The sequence below is a fragment of the Neopsephotus bourkii genome, unplaced genomic scaffold, assembly GCF_033783945.1.
Source record: "Neopsephotus bourkii isolate Nb327-2 ecotype Australia unplaced genomic scaffold, CSIRO-AGI_Nbou_v1 NB_1768, whole genome shotgun sequence".
Lineage (NCBI taxonomy): Eukaryota > Metazoa > Chordata > Aves > Psittaciformes > Psittacidae > Neopsephotus > Neopsephotus bourkii.
This window is the reverse complement of record NW_026902242.1, coordinates 5,873,813-5,901,230: the sequence shown is the minus strand read 5'-3', so window position 1 is coordinate 5,901,230 and position 27,418 is coordinate 5,873,813. Positions and strand designations below refer to the sequence as shown.

Genomic DNA, 27,418 nt, shown 5'->3' with positions numbered 1-27,418 from the left:
GTTTAATAAAACCTGGGAAATGCATTAGATGAAGAAAGTGGAAATACTAAGGAAAAAAAAAAAGGCAACAACAGCAAAACAACCCCCAAACTAATTTTGCTGGTTACTGTTGATGGGATGAGATACATGCAGATACTTCAGCTGTGGCTTTGCTGCGGAAGTTCTGGAGTGGGTGATGTGTGAATCACCAACATCTAGTACTATGGTTTAACTGCCATGTATAAATGTAGGTTTTTAATATCAAAGTTTTGCTGTATAAGTGTAAGAAAGCTTTGAAAGTCATCAGACTTCTTTTTTTATTACAGTTGTTTAAGTTAAAACTAAACTGTGCCCCAAACTGATGTAAAAACATCATAATTACATTCCTGGTTGAGGCTTTACATGCCAAGTTATAGCCTGGTATCGAGGTACAAATATTTAGCTATCAAGAGTTCCAGTAAGCTCTCCTTGTGAGTTGTGGATCAGCCAATGACATGTTTAAAAACCTTTCCTTTTGATTTCAGTTCCCCCATCTTGCCATGATCATGAGAAGTGATATACCCGTATGTCTGGCTTCTGTGCAAAGCACAATTCTACTAGCTTTGTTCAGTGGAATTACTATTTTTGCCCAGATATTTTAGTGTTAAACTATAGTTAATTCTCATTTAATTAAACAGTGCAACTGTACATATTTTATCAGAATAAAATATAGCTATATATTTTATTAGAAAATGCTGAGCATTGATGAGAAAGTATTGAATATGCCAGTTTCAGATATTTTACTGTGAGGAAAATGATTTGTAGACTGCACTGTGGGGGAAAGGATGGAGACTTGTGCCAGCCACAAAGAAATGCAGGTTTCTGAACTGGGAAGCACAGGTTCAAGTGTCAGCTCTGATGATACTGCAAAAAATACTCCTCAGATTTCCCTTTCAGAATCCCACTGGTCTTTGGGATATGGTTTTAGCCTAAGAATGACTGTTGATGAAAGAGCTGAAACCTCAGCTCTTCAGTGAGCCTGACTGTAGGTTAGAACAGGGATGGAAATACACTTTTGCCTGGCATCTAGGACCCACATTTGAGTTCTCCTTTGTCATGATTCCATATCCAGTGTGAATACCCTGAGCACTTGGTGGGTGTTTACTCTAGGTGCCTGTGGCATCCTCCCTCTGTTTCATAAATATCACTCAGGACAATTATCAGGTTATCAGTTTTCCTGCTAAACCTGGATGTAACATCTTTCAGAGTACAACTCTTGTTCTGTTTTTCCCTTGATCTCCATTTTGAATTCAACAATGCATATCCTGCAGATGACAACACCCACCTTTGTCTTCTCGTCTTTGTGGCCCTTTCATTATTTCACATCTAACTCAGCAGTCATCATGTCCTTTTGTTGACTCAATTTCATCAAGTTGAGAATAGAAATGAGCTCAACCGGAACTCTTCCATCTGCCACTTTGACTCAAGTCTGAATGTAATTCAAGTTATGAGTGACCATAAGGTGTGCTTTAAACTCACATTGAACCGAACTTGTAATAGCTAGCTTTCACCCCAAATACATCACTTCTATCAGAAATGGAATCCAAATCTCCATTAGTTTTTTTACTTAGTCTCCCTTATTAATGGCATCTTTGATTCCTAAGTTTACAAACCCATAAGGCTGAGAATCCTTAGTCCTCTTCCCTAGTCGTTGTACTGCCTAGCAAGAGGAATTTTGGTTGATATGAAACTGGTTTATGTGCCTCAGTAATCCCTTTGGCTCATGGCTGTTCTGTACTTACAGCCATAGGTTGTTGTGCTTCAGTGATCCAGAGCCAAAAGAAAGTATCCTTAGGATCGATGTCAAGGTTACTGAATTTGTAGCAGTTCTAAGGTTGCCCTGACTTATGCCAGAAACTGAATTATTCCTCAAATAATAGAAAAATAAGAAAGATATGATTAAAAGCTCTTCTCCTACCTGCACAGTATGGATTTGTATTCTAAACAGTGTTTCTCTTTCCTCTGTATTGGTTTCTCTTTCACCAATAAAGCAATTCCCTACATAGAATCATAGAATAGTTATAGTTAGGGTTGGAAAGGACTTCAAGATCATCTAGTTCCAGCCCCCTGCCATGGGCAGGGACACCTCACACTAAAGCATGCCACGCAAGGCTACGTCCAGCCTGGCCTTGAACACTGCCAGGGATGGAGCATTCACAACCTCCCTGGGCAACCCATTCCAGTGCCTCACCACCCTAACAGGAAAAAATTTCCTCCTTATATCCAATCTAAACTTCCCCTGTTTAAGTTTTAACCCATTACCCCTTGTCCTGTCACTATAGTCCCTAATGAAGAGTCCTTCCCCAGCATCCCTATAGGCTCCCATCAGATACCGGAAGGCTGCTATGAGGTCTAATGCCTAATAGAACAACCAAACCATCTTTCTTGCCATCCAGGTCTGTGGGTATCATAAGCTTGGTTATTGCCCTCCTTGTCAAGCTGGGGAGAAAACCAGCTCATTCTATGTTGAATGGCTTAACTGCTTTTGTACGTATTGCATGCAATTTGCTCATGATGTGTTTGTGTGAATGATGACATATCAAACTGTGTTACATGTTTATATAGTGCTGTACATAGATTTAATAACTAAATCTAAGCACTTTTTTACTGTCAGTGCAGAAGGAAAGATGATTTGCCACAAAAGGCAGGCTACTCTTCACCTTTGTGTTTAAAGGAGTGAGATGGTAGCTTGTGAGTGAAAGCTCACCAAATTAAATAGATGGAAATGCAGCTTGCAAATGACCATAAACAGGATAAAATAATGGGGTTTTTTGGTTTTCAGTGACTTCTTTTTGGTTTGTCTAGTATTGAAGTTTCCATTCTGTAGCAAAACACAAGCCCTTTACTTCATCAAATGGTAATTGTTAAGATGGATCTAGAATCTGAGCAAAACAACCCAATTAAAATAGAGGGTGTCTTGTACTTTCGCTATAGAACACTTAAATATTGCATATAGTGAAAAGTTCTCACTCGCTGCAGTTGTTCAGTGTGTGAGATCACTTGTTCGGGGTGACGGAGTATTCAATTATATTTACAGATAACAGCATGAGTCTTGATCCTATAAATATTTCTATGAGTTACCACACTGAAGTAATTTCTTCCTAAATGGTTAGTACTAAATGCTTTAAAATATTGTAGAGGCTGTATTATAAAAAGTTACTACTTAGTGGAATACTTTTCTATTTCCAGTGTGTAGTGTCCACAGCCAGGCTATGCAGCAGCTCCAGGAAGCAGTCTAACTGGTTTCTCCTGTCTTGTTTTACAGTGTGTGAAAAATCCCAGTCCTGGGAGAAGCACTAATTAATGCCAGAGAAATCTGCAGAGTGGAACCCTTGTGGGAGTAGCTAAATGAGTGTAAACTGAGTATAAAGCTTGAAAGTATTACTTTATGTCTACCAATTACAGTCTGGCCAGCAGTTCATGCTTGTGGCACTTAACTCTTCATCTGTGTGGAATGGAGACTGAGTTGTGAGGTGTTGGGCCATGTCATGAGCCTGAGCAGAGCCATAAGGGGCTCCATGAGTGCAAAGGTTAGACGGTTACGTACATAGCTAGCCTTATTCTTCTGAATCGCAAACTGGTTTGGATTGGAAGGGACCTTAAAGCTCATCCAGTTCCAACCCCTGCCATGGGCAGAGACACCTTCCACTACAGCAGGTTGCTCCAAGCCCCGGTGTCCAACCTGGCCTTGAACACTGCCAGGGATGGGGCAGCCACAGCTTCTCTGGGCAGCCTGTGCTGGTGCCTCAGCACCCTCACAGGGAAGAATAAAGGAGTGATGGGTGGTGCAACTGACAGGGCAAGCAGAAGCTCCAGGTGTGGAGCTGCCCCAGGCAGACCTTCTCCAGCTTTGAGGGCCTTACCAGGCAGTAACACAGAGAAACCTTGTCCTGTTCCCTGGGCAGTTCAGCAGAGCATTTCCTAGGGGAGGGCTTGACCTTGCGGGGTGGTCACCAAGCAGGAAGGACACTGTGGTTAGCCCAGGCCAAGCCTGAGCAGCAGAGCTTTGTATGTACCCACCAGGAGGGACAGGGGATGGGCCCAGGCTGGCGGCTGTGGCCACTGCACGGGCAATCACGCGTCCCCCTCTCACTGCTGATTTGCAAGAGCAGATTAATCAGAGCGCACGGCTTGATGAAATTTGCTGTTATTGTGCCCATTTTTAGCAACATCTTTTATTATCTTCATTATTCATTTACAGGGGACCGGCATCAATTATGCAAATGAGTTCACAGACTTTGCAGATTACTTCATTTGCCGCTATTGTTTGTGGAAATTTAATTATTAAATATTATTAAGCTTGCGTTTTCTTCAATTTTCCGAGGCTTAGTTTCATTTGATTTTTCCTCCAGCTGCTCTCGTTTCCTTTCAGTGCCAAAACAGCTCCTCATCAAAGCAGCTCTGGCATGTGAAGACCAAATAAAATCTCCTCAATTTAATAATTTTGATGTTAGTCCCTTGTTCTCAGCTGCTTGCTCAAAGCAATGCAGAGAGAAACGCAGAGCACATTCAATTTAATGAGTAGAAATTGAATTCAAGTTTGTTCAGAATTGACTTCAATTAAGCAGAGTCTTAATGATAAATTAATCTCTTTTCTTTATTCCCTAGAATTTGTTTTTCAAAGTAGGAAATTGGACTACATTGAAAGACCAAATAAAGAATACCAATTTTAACTAGATTATGGAACCGATAGCAAAATTTAATTCTTTATAGTAACGTACTTGGACAAATAGCATTCACTCTATGGCATGTGTTATAATTTATATTCATTGTTACCACTCACACTTTCATGGCATGGATAAAATGGCAGTTGAATTAAATATGGGCCTGTAATAGACTTCAGAGTTTTAATCTTTATTAAGAAACCCTAATTGAATGCATAATTAGCTTTTCAGGGGCTAGGAAACTCGGTTTAATATCTATGTGGGCTGAAAACATGGATCAGGCATTTTTTTAAGAGCATTTTTGTGAGTTTATTTTTTAGGAGAAATAATCTTATAATGTGTCTTGTATCAAAAGCCCCATTTTCACTTCACTGCAAGAAGCTATGTACAGAGGAGCAGTAGCAATCTGTGCACCTTTGAATACCCAAAGACAGCCCTGAGTCAGCTGTGGGTACTGCAGCCTTCTTGGAGCAACTCATGATATCTTGTGCCTCTCCCTGTTGAAATGCAGAGGCAAAGCAAGTCAGTGCTTGTGAAGAGCAGTGAGACTGTGCTCTTTGCATTGTGTGTTACAGCCCTGCCACGGTTAGGCACCTCAATACCATCATTACTTTCCTCTGTTCCACTTGTATGACCAGCACAAGCTCTTTATTTTGCCATTTCAGAGAGCAGGGCATGTTTTCAGGAACGGGGAGTGTCATGCATGCCTTGCTCTAGGTTTTCAAAGGTGATCAAGCATCTTTATCTTGTCTTAAGCTGGTCATCTCATGCCATTGAAGGTCTTTGACATTTTGACCCTTTACCTGTCATTGAAAAAAGAAAATCTATACTGCTGTTTATGGTTGACCCTATAGGAATAGTGTTAGATGAGGGATACTTCAAGCCAATTCTGTAGTCATGTTTATGGTCAACATGAACAGAAAATCCATTCATAGTATAAGCATTTTACAATGATTGTGCACACATTCTGTGCGGTGATGTCTCAGGCATTGGAGAAGTTTACACTCGGGAGGTTCATGGGGATATCACATTCCCTGCTTTGTGCTTCAGTGAAGAGAGTGGGTTAGTTTTGCTGGCTAAGGAACGTTTAGTCTTCTGCCTTACCTACACATATGTTCTTTGGTTTCCAGGCACTGAGCAAAGGTATATACTGCTTTTTAAATAAGAAGTAATAAATGGGACAATTTCCTTTAGACACCTTTTACAATCTGCGCTGGACTTGTGAGCACCTCCCACTGTGTGTCCAGCACTTGTATGTTTCTGTTTCCCTGGAGTTTCCTGTTATGTTTTCCTGGTGGAAAGGGTCCAGAGCCTGCCAACAGATTCTTTGCATGGCACACAATTGAAAATATTTATTAAGGCAATATGTTTGTTTTTACAGATCTGGGAGATTAAGTTTTATTGCTTTAAAGGATACCCATGTTCTAAAGTGTATGAGGCTCTGAAGGTTTGCTTTCTATTGTCTGAATGAATTTCCTGTAAATATTGTTCTCTATTTGGCACTGGGATCAGAGTTTTTCTAGAAGTGATAAAGGTTTGTTAATCTAAAGTGTCTGTGTATTCTACATTTCAGATTGCTGTTATTTAGAAAGAGATGGAGTAAATGTCTTTTACAAGATGCTGCAGTTGTGGTTCGTATATTGCTGTGTTCTTCCATGTAGGAGCCAATCCATGTGTTCCAGCAGACATAGACCAGGTTTATAAAAATATTGAGGTGCTCATGGTCACAGGAAGCCTTTTAAAGGTGTGAGATGTCAAAGCTCCATCAGTATTTACAGCCTGTACATCTGATTAAACCTGGTTTTAGGGATGACACTCTAGGTGTCACACACAGACACATACACACGTTACAAAGTGGCTGAATTACAAAGCATCTACAAAGAAGTCATTAAGTTAGTGTTCCTGTTAGAAATACCTATACTATAACAGCACCGTGGTATTCCATATTCCTTTGTATATTACTGATTCTCCTATCAACTTTTTCAGTGCACAAGCATTAAAGGATTTTTATTGCATATAGATCTTATAAGTTTACTTTAAGGTCTGACCATTAAATGAAGCTCTTTCCATCTATTTGTCATCATTTGCAGTAATGGTTCTGTAGTTAGGTGCCTGCCTTCTGCAGTCCTAATGTTGTCTGATTAGACTCTTGCTGGCACCTGTGCAGATCACACTACTACCATTTCCTTTCATCTGAAAAAGCCCTACAGGGCCCTCTATGTGGTACAGTGAAACAGTTTCTCAGAGTTGCTTGTCTTATGTACAAAGGAAGACTGTATGTCAAAGCAGCTTTCTTTTTTATCTTAAACTGACTTTCCCCATTTCAGAACTGAATCTGATCTCAGTGAGCATGTCCTTTCTTTTGCCTCTACATTAAGAGTACATTTTCCTAGGAGGTTTGGCTTTTTGGAGTCTCTATCTGGTAGGAATGGGGTGACTCCATAAGCAAAATTCAACTAAAGCTTTACTAGAAAAGAAAGGAGCCATAAGAACAACTTCAGCTAGTGAGAATGTTCTGAGTCTGAGCCACAGAAGCACTGTGCATGTATTAATATGCCTTTGAAAACAGAAAATTGAGTGTTTTTGCAAGATAAATTTGAGTCGGTTTTGGCTATGCAAATGAGTATAGTAATTAGTAAAATATCTAGCCTGGCTGGAAGCTCAAACTCCCTACTTCTTGAAGAAGGGTGATACAAGATACTGGAAAGGGAAATCAGGTGCTTTTCTTCATGTAAGAAATGTATAAGGGGGAGAAAAAGATCACCTTCGTTAAATTATCCTTTACCAATATGGAAGAGCTCTGGTTTGTTGTCTTTACCCACCTGCACTATAAATAATGCTCCACTCCTGATGACACTATTATTGCAGAGTTTATTTTCTGGCCATTGCAAAATAATACATTTCTTACAGTCAGTACTGTACAGCTTTAATTAATTTCTTACTAGACAGTATTGTTTGCAGTGCTGCTCTTTTCTACTCCTTTTTCTGCACACTCCTTCATCAGTCCTGCTGGTAAAAGCATGTAGCAAGGGTAAGGCTAAGTACTGAAAAGGTAAGAAATGTCACACTTACAAAATCCGTTTAAGAGGAAATGCTTGACTACATTGTCAGCTGCTATTTCTGAAGTGCAATTATCATATCACTTCAGATAATGTTGCATTTTGTTCTGCTGAACACTTCGTATATGACAGAGAGCCTGGCAAATCAGTTACCTGCCTCAGCTTTTCAATGTGCATGAGCCAAATGTGTGCTTAGGACTGCTGCAGTCTGTAAGCACCAGCCTGTGTTCTGCTCTCGTGGTCAGAGGAAAAGCATGGATTTGCTGATCCACCGGCATGAGTAGCACATAGTGGATAATTCTAGAAGTCACAGCTGCTTTACTTCACAGGTTGATTCAACTTTGCAGGTGTGATCATCCATATTGCAAGCCTGGTTGATGATCTGGGTCGTTATCCTTAGTTAATTATGTAGGACAGAACAAAGCGGTATTCTTGATGTGTTTTTTGTTTTCCAAGAATTGAGAAAACATTTAGACCTTTATTTCCCCAACCCGCTATTACTTGTTGATCATGAGTTGGCCACTCTTGTTGCATGGTTTGGCTACTTGTCACATACATCAACAAGGTTAAGAACATTGTGAGGTGTGACTGGCATTTGTAGTATACCTGTGCATGTGCTGCATTAGCTTCAGAGTACAATCTCATCTCAGAATTTAACTTAAGGCAGCATTGCTGCTGGTTGTAAAAAAAGTCTATAGTGTATGACTGTTACCAAAAATAATAAAGTATTTCCTGAAGAGAGAGGGGAGTTTAATCACATAAAAGTCTGTCAGTGAAGACATACTGTGCCATTATGGCAATGAAAAATATGATTTGATATTACAGCTGACTTTGTGGGAGAAACAGTACAATATTGACAAATAAGTGATTCTGTAATTAGACTGTACTGCAAAGTATACACAAAAAGTGTAGAGCTAAAAAGATTTTCAGTTTCATGTGCCATTCCTAACGTTGTTTGCTGAAAAATCTCAAAGCTGAATTTTTTTCACTATGTAAAGAAAAAGTCTTAAAAAGCAAAGTTCCATTCTGTGGAGTTACAGTCTGATCCCTTCTGGAAGGCTTGGTTTCACATGCTTCAAGGAGATCTTTCCCTTTGCTGTACAATAATGCTGTACAACAGTGTTATTGCAGAAGACCTGTGCTTTTTGTGGAAGCTCATTTCAAACCTTCTTCATAAGTAGCTTCCTTTATGCAGGGCCTTCTCCTGGAAGATGTGGAAGAGGGCTATTGTGAAAGTTTTCTGAGAAGGAGAACCAAGGTCTCTTGTCTCAGTTTTTGTGTGAGTTGAAGTATAGGGAGCAGGGGGGAAATCAGGGTTCTTGGTTCTAGTGGAATACTGAAGATAGGGTAAGAGAAGTAGGGCTTCTGCAGCTGGGATTTTGCCAGGCCTTTCTGTGTACAGAGGCTCTTGGATTGCTGGAATTCAGTCATTGATAAAGACCATTAGCCTCTGTATGATTCACATACTCACAGGTATGGCCAAAGGCAGTAGCCACATAGTGGCTAAATTCTGCTCCCCATTTTGCCATTTTAAACCAGAGCCAGTGCAATTACATTTACTATTGATATAAGATAGCATAAGCAAAAGCAGATATTTCCCCCAATTAAAAATGTATGGGCTACTTGGAGAGCAGTCTTTAAACAGCCGTATTTAGAATAAATACACATTTCCATCTTTTGCCTGTAGGTGTGTCCCATGCTGGAGTGTCAGAGGTGTATCAAGAGTCACTGGGATGAAAACTCACATCAAAGAAACATCCTGGTGTTCTTTAAACACTTACTTATTGTTGTTTTTTCATCTCTGTTCTCGTGGTAGTTGTCCTTAAAATCCCTCATTTGGTTTGTGTCATACGACTGCATTGCAAGTTATAATTTATTACTGCCTACTGCTGGGCTTCTTCCACTTTCACATGGAGCATCTTCCCTGCAGGAAACAGGATGTTAGAGTAGATGGCCTGTAAGTCTGGTCATGAATGGCAGTTCCTACAATCCTGGCTTGTGCCTCTGGTCACGAATGGCAATTCCTACGAACCTAGCTTTGTGTAGTGTTTTGTAGCTTTGAAACTCCTGCATTAGATGGGATGCGGCTGCGTTGCCCCAGAGCTGCAGAGCTGAAGTGCCAAAGGAACAAATTAACAGGATGTCACATTAAAATAATTTTTCAACTGTAATTTAGGTAAGTAGATTAATGTGAATTAATTTAGGAATACTTAAATATAACATAATCACGCCTCAATGATGTACAATATAAACAATAATTAGGGTAGAAACATCAAATTTATGTAAAAAGGAGTCTAGACTTTCCGTGTTTGTACACCTCAAATACATCTGTTGAAAGAAAGTAGAGTCAGAAGGGAATGGTTTAGATTCCAAATCACGCAGTACTCATAGTGCATCCTTTGGCTCTTGGAGTCTTTCTGTAGGAAATTTTTGAACCCCTGGCGTTCTCCTCTGTCTTATTTTCCATTACCAGGGCTGGCCAAGCCTTCTGTCCAGTAAAGAAAATGTATGGTAAGAATTAAAGTGATGTGACTACAGTGTGTTATCATTCCTGAAAATCTGTATGTTGTCTGGGGGTTTTAATACATGTGCTATGGTGCTGTTTTATGTTTTAGCAAATGGCACATAAGTCTGGTGACCATATATATGTATATCAGTAGGTTTTGGCATGGATTTTTAAACTGCAAAACAAGTTTTAAGGGTGAAATGCACAGAGATGCCAGAAGAAAAAGGACATTTGAAGTTTATGATGTAACTGAAATGGATTAAGTATGTGATTAATAGTATGGAAAAGCTCATTTTCAAATGATTTGTCAAAAGCAAGGAATTCCATTCACTGTAATACATAGGTCAAGTTAACCTGGGAGTGTTAGCACTGCTAATCCAGCCTAGAGAAATAGCAAAGACACCTATTTTCCTTTTCCCTGTGAACAGATTTCTTCTGCTTATTCATTTCCTTTAAAGAAAGAATCCTGTTTGTCCATTCAGGCACCAGAATTCCTTGGGAGAATATTTGCCCAGTGATCAATATTCTGTACCATTTCATCTTATTGCCACTCAGTTTTTTAAATTATTATTTGGTTAATGATTTCAGTGACTATTAAATTATTTTGATCATGGAGAACTAAAGTGAAAACTCCAGCTATGTAGTTTGAGGCACCATGGACAAATCAAGAATCATCAGTAGACTGATAACTTGCTGTTTAAGCCAAATGAGCCAATGTTGCTACATTTCAAGGCTGTAGATGGTGATGGCAGTGGGTTCCCTGTACAGCTTCCAGGAAGTTTACCTTATTTCACTAATTATACTATATTTCAAAGAATAGACTCAGCAGTTTCCTGTGTGCAAACTTTCTCCCTGCTACCAAGCCATCAGTTGTTTGAAATCCAGGCTACTGACACGCAAGGGGAACAGACAGGTGTTCAAGCAAGACCCTATTAGGTGATAAATGAACCACTGCAGAATATAGCTTACTACTCTGTGTAGTGCATCATAATAGAGAATATTCAGCTCTCTGCCAAAATGTTCATCATGTGAACTTTGGGATCCAGAGCTTTTCCAAAACTCTGCTTAATTGGTGAGAGAGAGTCAACACTACGCGTGAACATCAGATTGATTTATAGCCTATTCAACACTACTGGCATGGTAGTTTAGCAAAGGATGAGATTATAAGTAAGCAGTGAATTTGTCCTAATTAAACTGTACGTGTATACCCTACCTGATCTGAAAACAGCCCAGAAGCAGAACAAGAGAAGTCATTATTAGGTTCTGTTCCGCTGAAGCTCATTTTGTTTGCTGTTAATGCTCAACTTATGAGTGCTGTTGAGAGATCTATCCTGAAAGAACCTCTAAAGGTGAATGTAATTATTAATTAACTTTCTTAGACCTCAGCCACAAGCTCTTTTAAAGGCAGTGTAATGAAATGAGGAGAATGAATCTAATGGGGGAAGAAAACATGAGTCAGAACAAACAGAATAAAGTGAGTAGCAGAATGCCAGCAATGGAAACTTCTGCTGAAGCTGCACTCATTTACATTCATGGAAGTGTCAATTTGCTGTGAGCATGGGTTGATGTGGTGGTGTTGAGGCAATAAGAGTACCTGAACTGCATTGAACTGATTAAAAAATGAGTCTTGCTAAAAAAGGAAGTGACAATCTATGCCCTATTCTCATGCTCTCTGCAGATTTTTTCCCATCAGACGTGGGAGGTACAAATGGAAGTGTATGCATGTCTAGGGACAGCAGTGCCACTGAGGTGAGTCACCTCAGCAGAGAACAGTTGGTGGAAGTGCTGCTTTCTTCTTGTAGGAGGAAGTGCCAATTGGAGGCTGAATATGCCTCGTTAGTTAATAGGAAGCTTGTTCAGAGAACGTCTGAGTCAGCTATCTCTTAAGCCTGCTTCTTAAGCAGATTGCCCAGTGCCTATCCTAGAGAGAGGCTGTCCAGGAAAAGGTTTGTGTATGATACCAGCTGCTTTTTCTGTGGATGAATTAACTTGGTTTTGTTCCATCAGCACAGCAACTTTCATCAACATTCAGCTCTTAGGAAGCAAAATGTTTCAGACTGTGACTGAGGTGGTGCCTATTACCCACAACTTCTATAGCATTGGCCTTTGTTATTAACTCTGGCAAAATCTATTTTCCACTTTGACTTCTCAGGAGTAAGTACATTAATCAAGAGCAAGATTTGAGGTACCTAAAGTAAGCATCAGTATCGTACCCATTAAGCTGTCAGTTTTCAGCAGGGCACTTGTGACATTACCTGTGGCTTCCTGTCTTCCTGACTCCCTCCAACAATCTCCTCTCCATCAGCTGCCTCTCTTATGCCCCAGAAACTGCTGTCAGTGGCCTGGTGGATGGCTCGTTTGACATGTCTGTCATGTTGTGAAGCGTGTGTAGGAGCTAGATTAAATGAAGAGAAAGCTAGCTCATCTGACTGCCTACCAAGGAGCTTCAGGTCAGGGAAAGCTTTCTCTACATTAGGACTGCAGTAATTGGAGAAGGAGAAAAGTAGAATGAAAGAACAGCTCTTCAGTAAGGTAGGGAGAGGGAGGCAGACAGGGCTGGATGGAGATGGCTGAAGTACATATGCTGTTGGAGTCTAGGAATAATAGCTCTTTTCAGTGCCACATTGGAGTCTTTGAGAACTTTTAAGGAAATAATTTACTTCAGCTTTTTCAGCCTTGGTCTTTTAGCCCAGTCTTCTCCTAATGCTTGCAGGCATTAACTCTTCCTGCCTCTGGAAAGTTGGAGGAAGCAAAAAGAGGTACCAGTGCAGTGTAGATGGGATGAGTTGAGTTCTGTCTGCCTGTAGATAACCAAGAGTAAGGCACCTTTCCCCTCCCTAACCTGAGTCTTTTGTGGAGCTCACAGTAGGTTATAGAAAACTCATCTGAATAATTCTGCGCTCTGTGGATATCGGCTGCTTTGTTGAATCGATTTGCAGTGTACCCAGGTACAGTGGTGAGGTGAGCAGTGAAAATTTCTGGCACATTTTTAAGTAAAAGGAAAGAGGGAACAGCACTTAATATTGCATTAATGAAAAATCATCCCTGGAAAATCGTGGAGAGAGTTATTTTTATGAAAGTGTAGATTTTTTGATGCCAAGACAATAAAGAGAAGCCACAACTTGTTCCATTAAGCTTCTATCATATTGTCAGCACTTGCCCATATGGAAAACATATAAATTGTCATGAAAACATGAAAATGGGACAATTTAGTAATGTTTTGAGGAGGCTTTATAAATATCATATGTATTTTTAAATGCATAAGTGATGCAGTTTTGAACACAAAAGAAACGCAGTTGTGGCAGCCAGATTTTGCTGTGTTCCCAGAGCAGCAAAATTAGCAGAGCTGCAAATGTGGTTATTCAAAAGCTGAAAATTTGGAGTAAGGCAGAGAAAGTATTCAAAGATTTGGTGGGAAACCAGTAAAAGCTAAAAGGAGCACAAAATCTGCGTTCTTTTTTCTCACTGGAGGTCAGAAGTTGTGTGTGCACTTTTGCGTTTAGCTGAGCTTTTGTACAAAGGCTCAGTCATGAAGCCTGACAACTAACTTGGTGACTGGGGCAAGCTTCAGCTCCTGGGGGGATGAAGTAGTGGCATGGTTGGGAAAAGGGTAGGAATGTGGGTAGCCCTATGGCCTTGCACCACACCATGTGCTTGTATGGGTCTGGAAGGCACTAAGACAGGTTTATTCTTAGCCCTGCTGTTAAATACACCAGTTGTACAGAGTATCAGAGCTCAGTGGATATGCATGGAAAAACAAGGCTATGCATTAGCTGGGAATCTGGCTCATTTTGCAAAGAGAGAAGGAATCAAAGGCATCTTTGCAGTTTTCTACTCTTACCTTTCCCCACTAACTCTTACCCTTAAGTTGTGTTGAATTCATGATGATCTCAGTTTCAGGAAAAATAATTGCTAACACTGTTCAATATTATGGTGTGTGTTCCAGTAATCGATGCAGGCCAGAGACAAGGAGGTGTTTGGCAAGGAGAAGTTTTATTTTGGGATCCAGTTGGCCTGGGATTCCTTCACGCAGGGTAATCATCCTGTAGCTTTCTGCCAAAATCCTTTCTGACTTGATTACCTGTTTGGAGAGTCAGTAACATTCCTTTCTTTCCCACCTCGTGTAAGCCCTTCCTTATGGAGTTTAAACCCTCCTGAGTGCATCACACAAGCCTAGCTGACGTGTATAGTACTACTCCAGCGCAGTTCCTAATGTATTAAATTGTAATGCAATAGAGTGTGTCCTGGGCCTTGAAAACCATGTAACCTGATTGTCCTAGGCTTACCTCCTGTGTTCCCTGGGGCACCATCTGAGTGAGAACAGCCCAAAACATACCCTTCTGTCACTTCCTTCACTAGGGAATCTGTGTTTCCTTCTGTGGATTGTTCACTGGTTTTCACCCTGGTGCTATGACAATTTGCTTCTGAAACTAGAGAAATCTAACTCAAAATGCCAGTGCTTTTAAAATATGTCATGGAGGGATTATGTGCTGGAGCCTTGTGAGAGGGAGGAAAGAGAACATGCAATTAAAAAGTAGTAATTTTTGTCGTTAGTGACAATAACAATAATGATAATGTCTGTCTGTTTAAAAATCTTTGCAGAAAAGTCTTACTGATTCCTATTTATATACAAAGCAATATTGAACCATTTACCTCATAGCTAGTGGCCAAGGGATAAGATAAAATTCTGGTGCTGTATTTGTATTGTGTTTTGCAGACATATCTAATCTTCAGTGGCATGAGGAATGTGGTAGAAAAGTGTGTCATCAAAAACTGCTGCAGCATCAAGCTTAAAAACTGTGCCCTGGAAACCAAGTCAACTTTCACTGTAGCTTATGGTAATACATACAGACACTACAGATTTTTTTATATCTTCTAATGGAGATAGTATAGATAATGGTATAATTGCATCTATTACTTTTGTCAGATCATCTTATCTCCTTTGTGGCATCAAAAGAATGTGTTCAGAAAAGATTGGGACAGAAGCGTTTGCTTTATCTAGTGCGCACATGAAGGGCCTGATTCTGTTTACATTGAAGTCAGGGGAGCTTTCTGCCCTTGATGGGAGCAGAAGCAACTGGCTGAATTCTGCTTTATGGTATGCACATGGGGGATGGAGACTGCCCCCCCCAATCATGAAAATCCTGTTATTAGAAAGATGTTAGTGCTGTAACTTTGCCAGCAGTTAGCAAACCTGTCAGTGCTGTTGTATCAAGGTGTTTCTGTGACCTGCCAGTGTTACAATAGCTGAGTTCTGGCAACAAAACGAACTCAGAATAACATGCATGTAATTTCTCTTTGCCTTTCAAGTCATTAGGAGAAAAAAAAGCTTCATTATTTTTCAGGGCTTCAAACAATGGTTGCTCTGTTGGAGAAGTGATAGTGTGAGGTGTTAGGGAATGGAACTTTGCTGGGTTTGTTGTCTTGCGTGTGGTTTAGGAGCTTTTGCTTCACTCAGTCACAAGTTTTGTAGAGTTATTTGGACAGAAGTACTGTTTGTGTCTCCTGCAGTTGTCCGCATTTACCATGTGATGCTGATTTTTCAGTGGATAGTATGTAAACAGTTCTTTAGTAGTCTCTTTATACATACTGAAGGATTCCAGGAAGAGGATTACAATTGCAGAGAAGCTATGACTAAAGTCTTTGGCAGCGCGGTGGACAATAAGCTTCTGCGTTTGGTTTGAGAGGAAAAATAGGAATAATTTCATAACATTTTCTTTCACCCAGCAGCTTCTTTTGACTCTGTGGTAGCAGCACTTGGCTGAAATAAGAGCTGTCTTGTTGTGAGGTCTTTAATACAAGGTCATTTTTTCTCCACTCATCCTATTATTGCATATTTTTAGTTTCCTCCAGGGAGGAACGTTCCTGAGAGACTTTATTTGGTTGATGCCAGTTATTTCCCTCCTTCATCTCCCCAGGAGGCTGAAGATCAGCTATAAGTGATGGTGTAAAATCTTTTTTATGCTTCCAGGATAACTGCTTGTGTGTATAGCACTACTTAACTGTAAAAGAAAGAAGTTAAATGGGCAGTATAACTTTCAAGCCAGTTTTCTCAGGCACCTCCAAGATCACACCAGTTGTGAATCACTTTCTCACAAAGGTTTTAGAAGCTCAGCTCATGTAAGCATCAGATTATCCAGATACTACTTTCAGTTTCCTTGATTTCCTGAGGCTGTAAATGTCCTTGGGAAGATCGGTCACACCAGCAGCACTGGGCAGCCACCCTTCTTGTTGTATTTAGATTTTGTTTCTTTTTCATCAGACCCAGGCAGAGTAAGATTGATGGAGGTATAGAGAAAACATTTTCCTCTTTTTCTCTTGCTTTAAGAAGCAGAGGATATCTGTGATGAGTGATGGAGGAGTTTAGCTGTAACACATTACTAAAATGCATTTTGGCAGAGGACAGAGAAGTAACTACTTAGTCTGTTGTGAAACAACTTAGTCTTTCAACCCATTTCTCAAAGTGCTCATAGTTCCCATTTCAAGGCAGGTCCAACAATAAAAGTAGCGGGCAAAGAAAATGAATGTGAATCTGGAATACTTTAATTGACAATAATAACGGACCCATGGCTCTCATCAGCTCCTATTTTCTTCTTAGTGTTGGTTGATTCTGCTAAATCTTTGTTTCACAGCAAATTATGTTGCTGTTCTGTTAGGGTTTATATTTGATTATTGAGAGATAGTGAAGCAATTTAAATGGGACTTCCATGAAAACAAGAGCTCTGTTTCTGAATAGAAACAGTATGCCTTATTTTAAAGGCAGTTGTTTTAGTACAGGGATTTTATAATAAAAGATTTTACAAGAGAAGATCCCAAGCAAGAATTAAATACATTAGATGTAGGATTCTGTTTTGAAAGCACGAAGTAAATGGTGACATCCAGGAAATTAAAATGCAGCCTTGGTAAAGGCAGAGTTCAAACAGAGTGATTATGGAACAATTTCTACGTAGGAAATTATTTCCCTTACAGGCTTTGCATCTAATCACAGGTTCCCATGCAAATACCTGGTTTAGTCTTTATTCTGGAGCACTGTGCTCCTTCTGTACATGCTGTGAGCTCTACCCCAACAGCCCCTCTTCTGTGGTGGTATGAGCTAGTTGAGTACAAGCTGTTTCCATCAGGAAGCCCACTCTTCATTTTCTGCCGATACAGTTAAATTGCACATAGCTTTGTTACTTGATGCACATCCTTTAAGATGGGACAGATCTCTTTTCTCTGAATCTGTAACTCCAGCACAAATTGTAATTTTACCTTGATTTGCAGTGATTCATGTATTTCACACTGCGGTCTAGAATGATACAGGGAATCTGACAAGAAGAATGATTGTCAAACTGTCTTTACTAAGAAACCTTAAAAGTAAAGTATGACACTGCAGATATTAAGGTTTATGAGAGTGACAGAGCGTGATGCTGTCAGAGCAGCAGTCTTTAGAAGAGGATTGGGCTTCCATTGTCACAGCTTACTGAAAACAAAGATAAAGCAATGGTTGATTTAAGAACACAGTCTTTTTGTTATGTGTTCAGTAAGACGGAGAGAAAGTGGCTCAGAGGAAATTTGATCTGACTGAATCCTTTCCTCTAAAACTTGAAAAGAATCCAAGGCAAGTCATGGGCTTCACGTAATATGACCACATATCCCTTCTTGTGTGTGTCTTCTTTGTGCAAGAAAGTGAATGTTGTTGGGAGCTTTAAGTGCTTACTGAGCAAATGCTTGGATGTTTATTGGCTTTAAACTTCTGTCTTGATACAGGGCATCAATTGTCTCAAGTCTTTGACAAATTCATGCCTGCTTTCCAGTGTATTGCTCTGAAAGGCATTTATGAAAAGATGTTTAGAATTTGAGCCTCTTCATTCAGAGGAGAGGTGGCAGCAACATGCAGGGCTGCTCACGTCTTCGGAAGGCTCTGGTGTGGGAAAGAGCAGGAGCTAGTGAAGGTGAGCCACTTTTACGTAGTTGAGCAAGGGAGAAAGGAAGAATCACATGCTTCTGAAAAGGAAGAATCACATACTTTATGCAAAGGTAACTGCCATTCCACTCATATACTTGTGAGCAAAATGTCTTGTCTTTCATACAGAGACTGTCAAAATAGGAAGAACAAAAGTAACGCCACTCTACATTAGAACATAAAGTGGCAGCTGATTCAGCCTCTGAAGACAAGAGAAACAGAAAACAAGTCTTACACCACAGGATGTGTACAGAATGTGAAGTTTTCATGATCAAACACTGTTTAACCAAAATATTCTTGTCATTTTCAAATGCTTGTATCTCATTGCATGATTCAATCTCTTCTCACTGTATTTTCTGACCATCTCATTTTCTGAGCAAAATAGACGGACTGTGGTATTTTGAATGTGAGCTATAGATTTCGGTGGAAAGAAGGACATGTACAGAATAGTCACGGAATCAAACTTGCACGGTTAAAGAGCTGCATCTGTCTTGGCGGTGCCTCAGTTTATTTTGCCTGAAACAAAGTGAGTCAGCTCCTACCTAATTGTGTTCAAATACTGTAATAATCCAGACCACATAAGAAAAACACCCCCTCAGATATGGAGAAAGAACATAGGAGAAGTGTTATTCTGTGATTATGGTTTTTAAAATAACCTGTTAAAAGAACAAAATTATTAAAAAAACTTTCATAATTATTTAGAACTCCAAATAAACTTTAATTCATTTGATTTTTATAGACTGGTAGTCTTTAATCTCCATTGCAGTATCTGAAGTGTACCTGTTACATACTGCTAAATTAGTTGTCAATCCCTTGGGCAGTATATTTTAATATCAGTATTATATAGTAGACGATATAAATCTTGTGTACGGTATTATTAGCTTAGGCAGCTGCTGACTTAAAAAGGCCAGTTTAACAAGTCACCACTGTATTATGTTTAATTAGGTACAGTTTATATAATGAGGTGTTCAGTTCTAATGGAAAGACATGCTGTGAGCAGCACATCTGCAGGAATAACTATTACAATCAGCATTGCAGAGACCCATGGAACTGCAAATTAGACTTACTTATCTAGAAATAAATTACATCCCAATGCCTTCATAAAGCTCATTAATTAATTCCACTGGCATAAAGGTCTTTTTCTTAATTTCATGTTCCATTAGCATAATAAACACAATTTGAGTTACAACAGTATGATCAGTTTAATGGATGCTATTTATTTTAGTTTTTTATTTAAAGTCCCGGTAACATGGAATTAACATCAATATGCTGTTTGGTCCTTTATTAAAAATTCCCATAGGATAACCAGCACAGATGTTCAATACAGCATCATATATTTTCTGCATTTTATGACTTCACTAATTGGCCATATGGAAAGGTGTTGCTTGGATTTAATTTTTTTCTTTAAATCTGATATATTGTATGGATTGTAATGGTCACAACTGGTTACTATATGAAGTTGGGCAGGTTAACATACCCTGCATGCTAGGAGCAAAAGAAGAGTAAGCAAACTTTTTATGTACATTGATTCATAGTAAATAGTAGCAATACCCCTCATGGGATTAAAATCAGTTTCGTTTATGTGTAGCTCCTGACATTAATTAGAGTTCTGTAATTTATGCAGACACTGTCTAATCAGAAGGAAATGTTACCAGCTATTTGTTTAGTCAAATTAGCTTATAGACAACCTTATTGTTGTTCCATTCAGCTTTTCTTGAGCCCCACATTTCATGATGAACTGCACTGTTAGGAACATTTGTGGTTAGCTGGTATGTATGTTATTAGAACAAGAGGTTTCATTGTCCACTCACCTAATACCTGTTACTTTGAATGATATCTATGTCTATGGTTTTGTTAGGTTTTAGTAGACAAGGGACATGTCTTAACAAATTTGTTTGTACCTTATATTGTCCAACATTTTATGCTAAAGCCTCCCTGTTACTATAACCAGGCTAATGCTGTCATCAGCTTGGTGTGTATATTCTCTAGGGCTTGTCTCTTACTTTGTTCTTCTGTTTCCTGTTTCCTATTTTTTCTTTCTGCATTTAATATCACTGCAAATATTTTCCACTTTAGCGTATAACGTAGCTGAAAGAGAACTTCTAATGTTAGAGTGATTTTGGGTAATAGTCATGTGTCATATAAATCCGTCATCTGATTTTTCCCATAAAAACTGATTTCTGTCATTACACTGTAATTCACCTATCTCTCCCTTACTTTCCAAAATCATCTCAACAGGAGTCATCTATCTCTTCTAGTGTAATGTCCTTCTATTACATGATCTCAATAATGGTATCAGAAAGAGCTGCACTAGAGCAGATGAGGACAAGTTGCCTTAATTTCAGTGTGTATGTCTGTATGGGCATGCACATACACAAGTCAAGAGTTCTCAAGAGTTATGTGAGAGCATTTTGCTTTAGAAAATGCTTTGTAGCTCATTGCATTTTTAATACCCCAGCTTGGCACATACACACACCCTTGGGGTTTTTGGGTTAAGCTTGGGGTTTAACGATTCCATTTTCATATATTTAATGGCTGGATTTTTTTTTAAGACATTTATGCATGTAACTAATCTTAAAAATGAAATGCCTTTTACCTTGAAATTTAGGTTTATAGCATAAATAGAAATTGACTAGCAACATACAGAAAATCAAGTAGCCTTTAGTAGAATTCCTTATTAATGTTGGTCTGAGCTGTAGCACTGCAAAAAGCAGTGAATTTGTATGATCAGACTAAAGTCTCTCATCTGTTTTCAGATGTCTCAGTGTTATAGGGCAAAGACGCATGTCAGAAAAAAAAACCCTTCGTCCTTCAGTGCTAAATCAAGCATTATTACTCAGCTGCATTGTCTCTGAATATAACAAAGTATTTTCATGCAGTACATAGCCACACTGTGTAAAGATGAAAAAGAAATGACAATAGGGTTGATTCTGTCCCACATTTAAGAAACAGTGACTTGAAAAGCTTGTGCATTTTCAGTTTCCTACATGGGTATTTGTTATGTGATTCAAGCTGGAAATACATGTAATAGGGTTTTCAATAACAACAAAACCAAGCTGGACAGATAGTGCTAAGTCATAGCCCTTTGCAGGTGGTTGGGCTTGTTGTGGTTATGTAGACAATCTTGTATAGCCTTTCTTTAGCAGCCTAAAAGGAACCTTCTGCCAGTTATGTGTAAGTTAAACCTTACTCAGGTGGCAGCTCGCTGGATGGGCTGAGTGGATTTGGGACAGGGAGAGGTAGGGGGTACCCTTGGGAAACAGGGTGTCACAGTGATTCAGGTGGTGATAGCTCTCATTGGAGGAGTGAAGAAGCAAGCTGAGCGGTAAGAATCCATGGGGACTCTGCAGCCACCTATAGGGCTTCGTGCTGATTCTTTTTTGCTTGCTGTACCTTACTCTTAGAACTTAAACTTACCTCCTGTCGTTAGCCTGTGTGGGATTAGCTTACATTACAAGTGCAACAGTGCCATGGGGTTTTGCAGGCAGATATATTTTAGAAGTTTTATCCTCAGGAAGAGGGTAAAACCACATTGATTTATAGCTGTCTATACAAGGCTATTTCTATGGTTTATTTTGATATTTGAGCATGTAATTCTAAATTCACCTACAAAATTAACATTCATCATGACAAGTCACTGGCATAGAAGATTTTGGGGAGTCTTCTACCTGCCATTCCCCTGGCTTCAGAGCACCTGGGATACCAAGCTATGTGAAGTTGAGCATTTTGAGTTGCCTGGCAGTGCATTTGGTATGTGACAGGGTTTTTTCTTCTCCTCAGCTATATTTTGTCCCAGACAACATTGTCCTACCTCCACTTCCACCAATAACTTTGCACTGTGTAGCTGAACAGACAGTAGTTGTCCTTGTAGGTTTGAGTGCAGGGCCTTGCCTGAAATGCACCCAGCAGGTTTTTTTGGACCTGTTGGATTCAGATTAACAGAGATTTGGGACCAGAGAGAATAGGTTCTTGCTGTTGATACTTACTCACCTGATGGTTCTCTCTATCCCAATAATGATTGGGTTTTCTTAAAATCTGATAAGATGGAGAAAGAAAGCACAGCACTCAGGGAATAAGTACCTGTTGTTGAATGTGTCCTAACACACACACATCAGTGGGCAAATTCAGTGGGGAAGAGGCAAATTGCAGTTAACTTCACTCAGAGCCCAATCACACAAACATACGGTGGAGTCAGAGTAAAACACCTTTGCCACAGGGACCTAAATGCCATCTAACTTCAGATGGAACCTTACTGATGCCTGGTGTCCTGGATTCAGCAGTAGCAGTCATTTTTTCTCCTTTTTAGTAGCTGGTGCAGCACTGTGTTTTGACTTTTGGCCTGGGAACAGAGCTGATAACACCAATGTTTTAGTCTGACCAAGGACTTTCTGAGCCTCATGCTCTGCTGGGGAGGAAGGGAAGGCGGGAGGAAGCAGAGACAGGACACATGAGCCAAAGTAAGTGAAGAAATATTCCATACCACAGCACGTCATGCCCAGGATGTAGCAGAGAGTTACCCAGAAGGGCTAGGAGTGCGGGGTTGCATGAGGTATCGGTCGGTGCTTGGTCGGGCTGGGGGGACAAGTTATCGGTCGGCTGGTGCTGAGGTGTTGTATTCTCTTCCCTTGTTATTTCCTTTATCATTACTATTATTGGTGGTCGCAGCAGTGATTTGTGTTATACCTTAGTTACTAAACTGTTCTTATCTCAGCCTGTGGGAGTTGCATTCTTTTTGATTCTCCTCTCCGTCCCTCCGGGAGTAGGGGGAGGGCAAGAAGGGGGTGAGTGAGTGAATGAGCTGTCTGGCTGGGTTTAAACCATGACACCTGACTAGAGAAGCTCCAACAAGAACAGTTGAGCTTCTGAAACCTCTCAGCAGTACCTAGAGATTTTGTCTCACTGATGTCCTAGGATAGAGACAGGAGATTCCTTGTTTCTTTAAAGCAGCTTGAAGAATTAAAATGGAATTGAAATGCTTTGTAATGCAGTCGTAATATAGATACTGACCAGATGTCAGGTTGATACAACTGAGTAAAATGTTAACACAGTCAAAAAGTAATCCAATAGCTGTCATTTCCGCAGGATATTCCAGATGTTTCATTTGAAACTTCAAGAGCAGAAATATTATTTAAAAAGATCATAGGAATTTAAAAAGATCATAGGACTACAGGTATCATTTTCCTAATAGGATTGGTTTCCCCCTTGTACTTTATATCAGTGGTCCTGCAAATATCCATAGAAATGTATATACTGCTTTCTGCTTAGGAGTGCTATCTCTAGGCTGTACTTCGCATGATCTGAAGGAAGCAATATGACATAACATGCTTAGGCCTTAGGCTTCAGACCACCAACTATAGGTTGTTGACTCTTTTCCATAGTTCGTGCTTAATATGTAGATAACTTGTAGAAAAATAATCACTGGACAGAAATGCGTGGAGAAACTGGGCAGTAACACTGATGTTGAATCCCTAGGCCTTGTGACCTTCGGTATTTGTTTACGCAGCCTTATTTAATTAGTAATAGATATTGTTGCACCCAAATAAACATTCCTGACAGTTGAAACCAGCACCTTTATAAGCAAAGGACATTTAATACATACAGCTGAACTCAGCTTCTATGAGGAGTGGCTGTGTTATTGTCATAATGCTTGAAGTTAATGGACAGCTAAAATAGACTGGCTACATGTGTCATACATTGAGTGAAGAGGACTGACTAAAAGCCATTAATGTCCAGAAGAGAAAGACAAAGGCAGAAATTATATCACTTCCAGATGAAACCTAACTATCCCCTGAAGTCTGTGCTAGTATGACAGGCGAGAGGCAGGGACATTAATCAGAAGGTCAGATAGTGCAATTTTAGCCAGATTGTCTTGATTGAAAAGGCACTGGGAAGTTCTCTAGAATGCTGGTGCTGTGGAATCTTCAAAATGCTTGTTTTAATGGCCTGATGGGCTAAGTGACAATTCTACCTGTCATACTAAAAGGGAACTTTACCTTTCACCACCGCTCATGGCAGAAGTGCTGCAAAAGCAGAGTTGTGCTGCACTTTGAAAATAACTTTTAATTCTTCTTTTTGTTTCTTCAGGATTCTCTACCACAGTTAAAGTGTAAACCTTAGAACTTCCTCCTGTTCCTGCTGTCCTCAGATTAGTTTAATGTCAGCCTGCGTAGCTGCTTTATTCCTGAAGAACTCTCTTACGAATAGAACTCTATCAGCATTTTATCCTTAACAGTTTAAACAAGTAATAAGTTATTATTTAACTCCTCCACATCCTAATGATAGATTTTTTAATCAGTTTCATCAATAGTATTTGCTATTAATATAATTAATAGCACATTTCAAAACAGTCCACTATAGACATCAGATGTTAAATGCAAACGAGGTACTTGTATATATGCAAAATGGAAAACTCCATTATAGGCCATTTGTATGTTCCTGAAAAGAGCGTCTCAAACCCTTCTCTTCAATAAGCAGACACGTTAGTGTCATGGTTTAAGCCCAGCTTGTATGTGCCCTGATGGTTTTTGGCACATGGTTCCTCCCGCTTCTACACTAAACATCATCGACATTCAGTGGGCATCTGTCTAAAGCCAGTTTTGTAGGAGGCATGTCTGCCTATTTGAGTTTTTCAGTCTTGAAATCCTGAAGTTAGACTTGGGCTAGACTTAGGATGAAGAAAGAGGAAAAACAGTAGAAATCCTCTTTTTTGCTAACCAGTAAGACTTGCCCCAGCCAAAAATACTTGCATGTTTGTGGCCTCATGATTAACATAAGGCAACATTTGCTCTCAGGCCTTTTGTCAGCTTTGTTCTCCTGTCACTACTTCTCATTCTTTGCTCTGTTCCTGTCAGTAAATCCACATGAACAATAGCTGAAAGATCATTCTGTTAATATAATAAATGCTGTGATGAATCACTGCTTGGGCAGACTTATCTGCTCCTTGAAGCTTGAATAAGTGTCCACAAGTTGCGATAAATCTGTTTCTCTGTAATAGAGCAAACCCCAAATACTGCATAACAAGAATCATTGGGCTGGAGCCACTGCAGCTCTAATTCTTGTATCCTTGGGCTCTCAGTATATGTTGGATACCACTTGCAGTTTGGGATGAGAAATTGGACAAGCTACAATAATAAGTGGTCTAGTTAGTGCTGGCTGCAAAATAACTACTTGTACCAAACGAATAGCGGTTTGCTGCAAGAGGAGAAGATGCTACTGGTTTAGATTAAAAGCTTTCATTTTCCCATTTTGGTTGCACACATTTTTCTGTGCATCTGTGGAAGTACAGTTCTGAGGGAGGTGGAGCTGGTGTGCAGTCAGGCAGCGGTGCTTTGTCATTGGACTCAGCACAAGCAGGATCGGGTGATATTTTAAGGTTTGTTTTATGTAAGAGGTCAGATAAAATAATGTAATGATGACTTGAAAATGAATAATTAACTTGTACCCTGGGTTATTTTTAAATGGATGAGCTTTCTGAGACTTCTCTTCCAGTTCATTGTATCAGATTGTAAACACTCTTTGTTGGTAATAATAATTATCACAGTATCACAGTATGCTAGAGATTGGATTCTGGTGTATAAAGATGATGACGCATTCAGGACCAAAATAGGAGAAAGATGCTGGTGTCACATATACTGAAGTACTCCTGCCTACATGTAGTGATGCAATGTAGTTGGATGAATCATGTGCAGCGTTTGCAAACACCCTTTTTGAAGTAAGAGAGTTGCCATTCCTGCCACTCCTAAATAACCTGGCTTTTTTTCCCCGCTTTGAATTAAAAACATGTGACTTCTCGACTGTTCATACAGTCTGTCATGAAAAACATCAATGTCCCCTGTTCCCTTAATGCCTGGATATCATGCATTTGTCAAGGGGAACTAATGACGTTCTTCCTTGCCCTTAATATTTACCAACTTAAGAGATTTTGTTGTCAGTTGAGCAACCTCAGAAGGAAATAAATGACTACACAATATAACTTTTAACTGAAAGATTCGCATTGTCTTCCTTTTTATTCTGTGGGCCATTTTCCGTCTGTGCAGTGAAATGCAAAAGAGTGCTAGGGCCCAATGTGTTGGAAGCTTTGCAATTAGGTTTTCCTTTATTCCTTTTGCTCTTATTTATCACAGATAAATTATGACTTCTGAGGAATTTACCAGTCAAATGTGACATTGTAATCAAGTTTATGAGATTTTAATCCAAAGTGATTGTCAAATGTCAACTGAACGGCACTCAGCACCTTACAGGACTGGGACTATAGTGAAAGCTGATGTTTGAAGAGTAAATGTTGCAAAATAGTTATAAAGAATTGCTAGATTTCCTTATGAAGTTTTGCTTAAATTGGTGGAAAAATGTCACGAATGGAGCCATGCACTTCATTTGGAAGAGGAAGCAGTAATACGTGATTTCATTGATATAAGACCGTGAGTTTAGAAAATTCAGTGGTAAATGGGACAATGCTTTTAACAACATTTAATGGCAGGTACACTTGAGTATTTACTGCACAGGGGACAGGATCAGACAAAATCATCAGGGAGACCCTCCTGTTGAGTCATGAGGCTCAGAAAGAATCCCCTTGCATTCTAAACTACTCAGAGGAGAGTTCAGACACAGCTGGATCCAGGCTGAGTCCCAGAGTTGCTCAATGTTTATGCCTAAAGGATTATGTAAGTGCAGTCAATACGTTATATCACTTAGCTAAGATTTCGAAGTTTCAGTACCCTTGTTCCCAATCCACTTACCATGTATCAAATGCATTGAGGATTCTCTTACACTTGAGGAGTAAGGGATCTCTCCCTATCTTGAGTATGAAGGCATCCCAACTCAAGGGATGATCCTGCCATGCAGCCCGCTGCTGTGCGGAAGAGCTCAGTAGCCCCATGGCTGTCCACTATTGGTAGACTAAGATGATTGACTCATAGTCATATTTGCACACCCGCAAGTGTTAGTTTCTTCCAGACTTGGTTTGAGATGTTAGTTTCTTCCAAACTTGGTTTGAGCAGGACATTGACCAGCCCTGTGTTTAGGTGGGCACATGGCTCAAATTAGCTCCTTGGCTATTGTTGTCTGTCTTCACAGAATCCCCTTGGAGCCAGGCGCAGCCATCAGGACCAGAACATCAGTTGGGACTGCCCCTGAGGGTTATCACTTGAGGAGGTTCCAGCAGATAAAGGTCAGGTTGGGGTGGACACACCAGCACAGAAAGCAGGGTGATGTGACCGGATGTATATAA

The 27,418-nt window shown here is 39.8% G+C and overlaps 1 long non-coding RNA gene across 3 annotated transcripts in view; it reads left to right on the top strand.

Annotated features, from left to right (window-relative positions):
- Positions 1–27,418, top strand: part of LOC133225913 (uncharacterized) — a 162,573-nt gene that overhangs the window by 58,489 nt on the left and 76,666 nt on the right. Inside the window, exon 4 of one of the 3 annotated variants that reach the window (XR_009729313.1) lies at positions 3,284–3,474. The exons of the other annotated variants lie outside the window; for them this stretch is intronic. This is a non-coding gene — a long non-coding RNA (uncharacterized LOC133225913). Of the gene's footprint in view, positions 1–3,283; positions 3,475–27,418 lie in introns of those variants that run through there. 3 annotated transcript variants of the gene reach the window in all.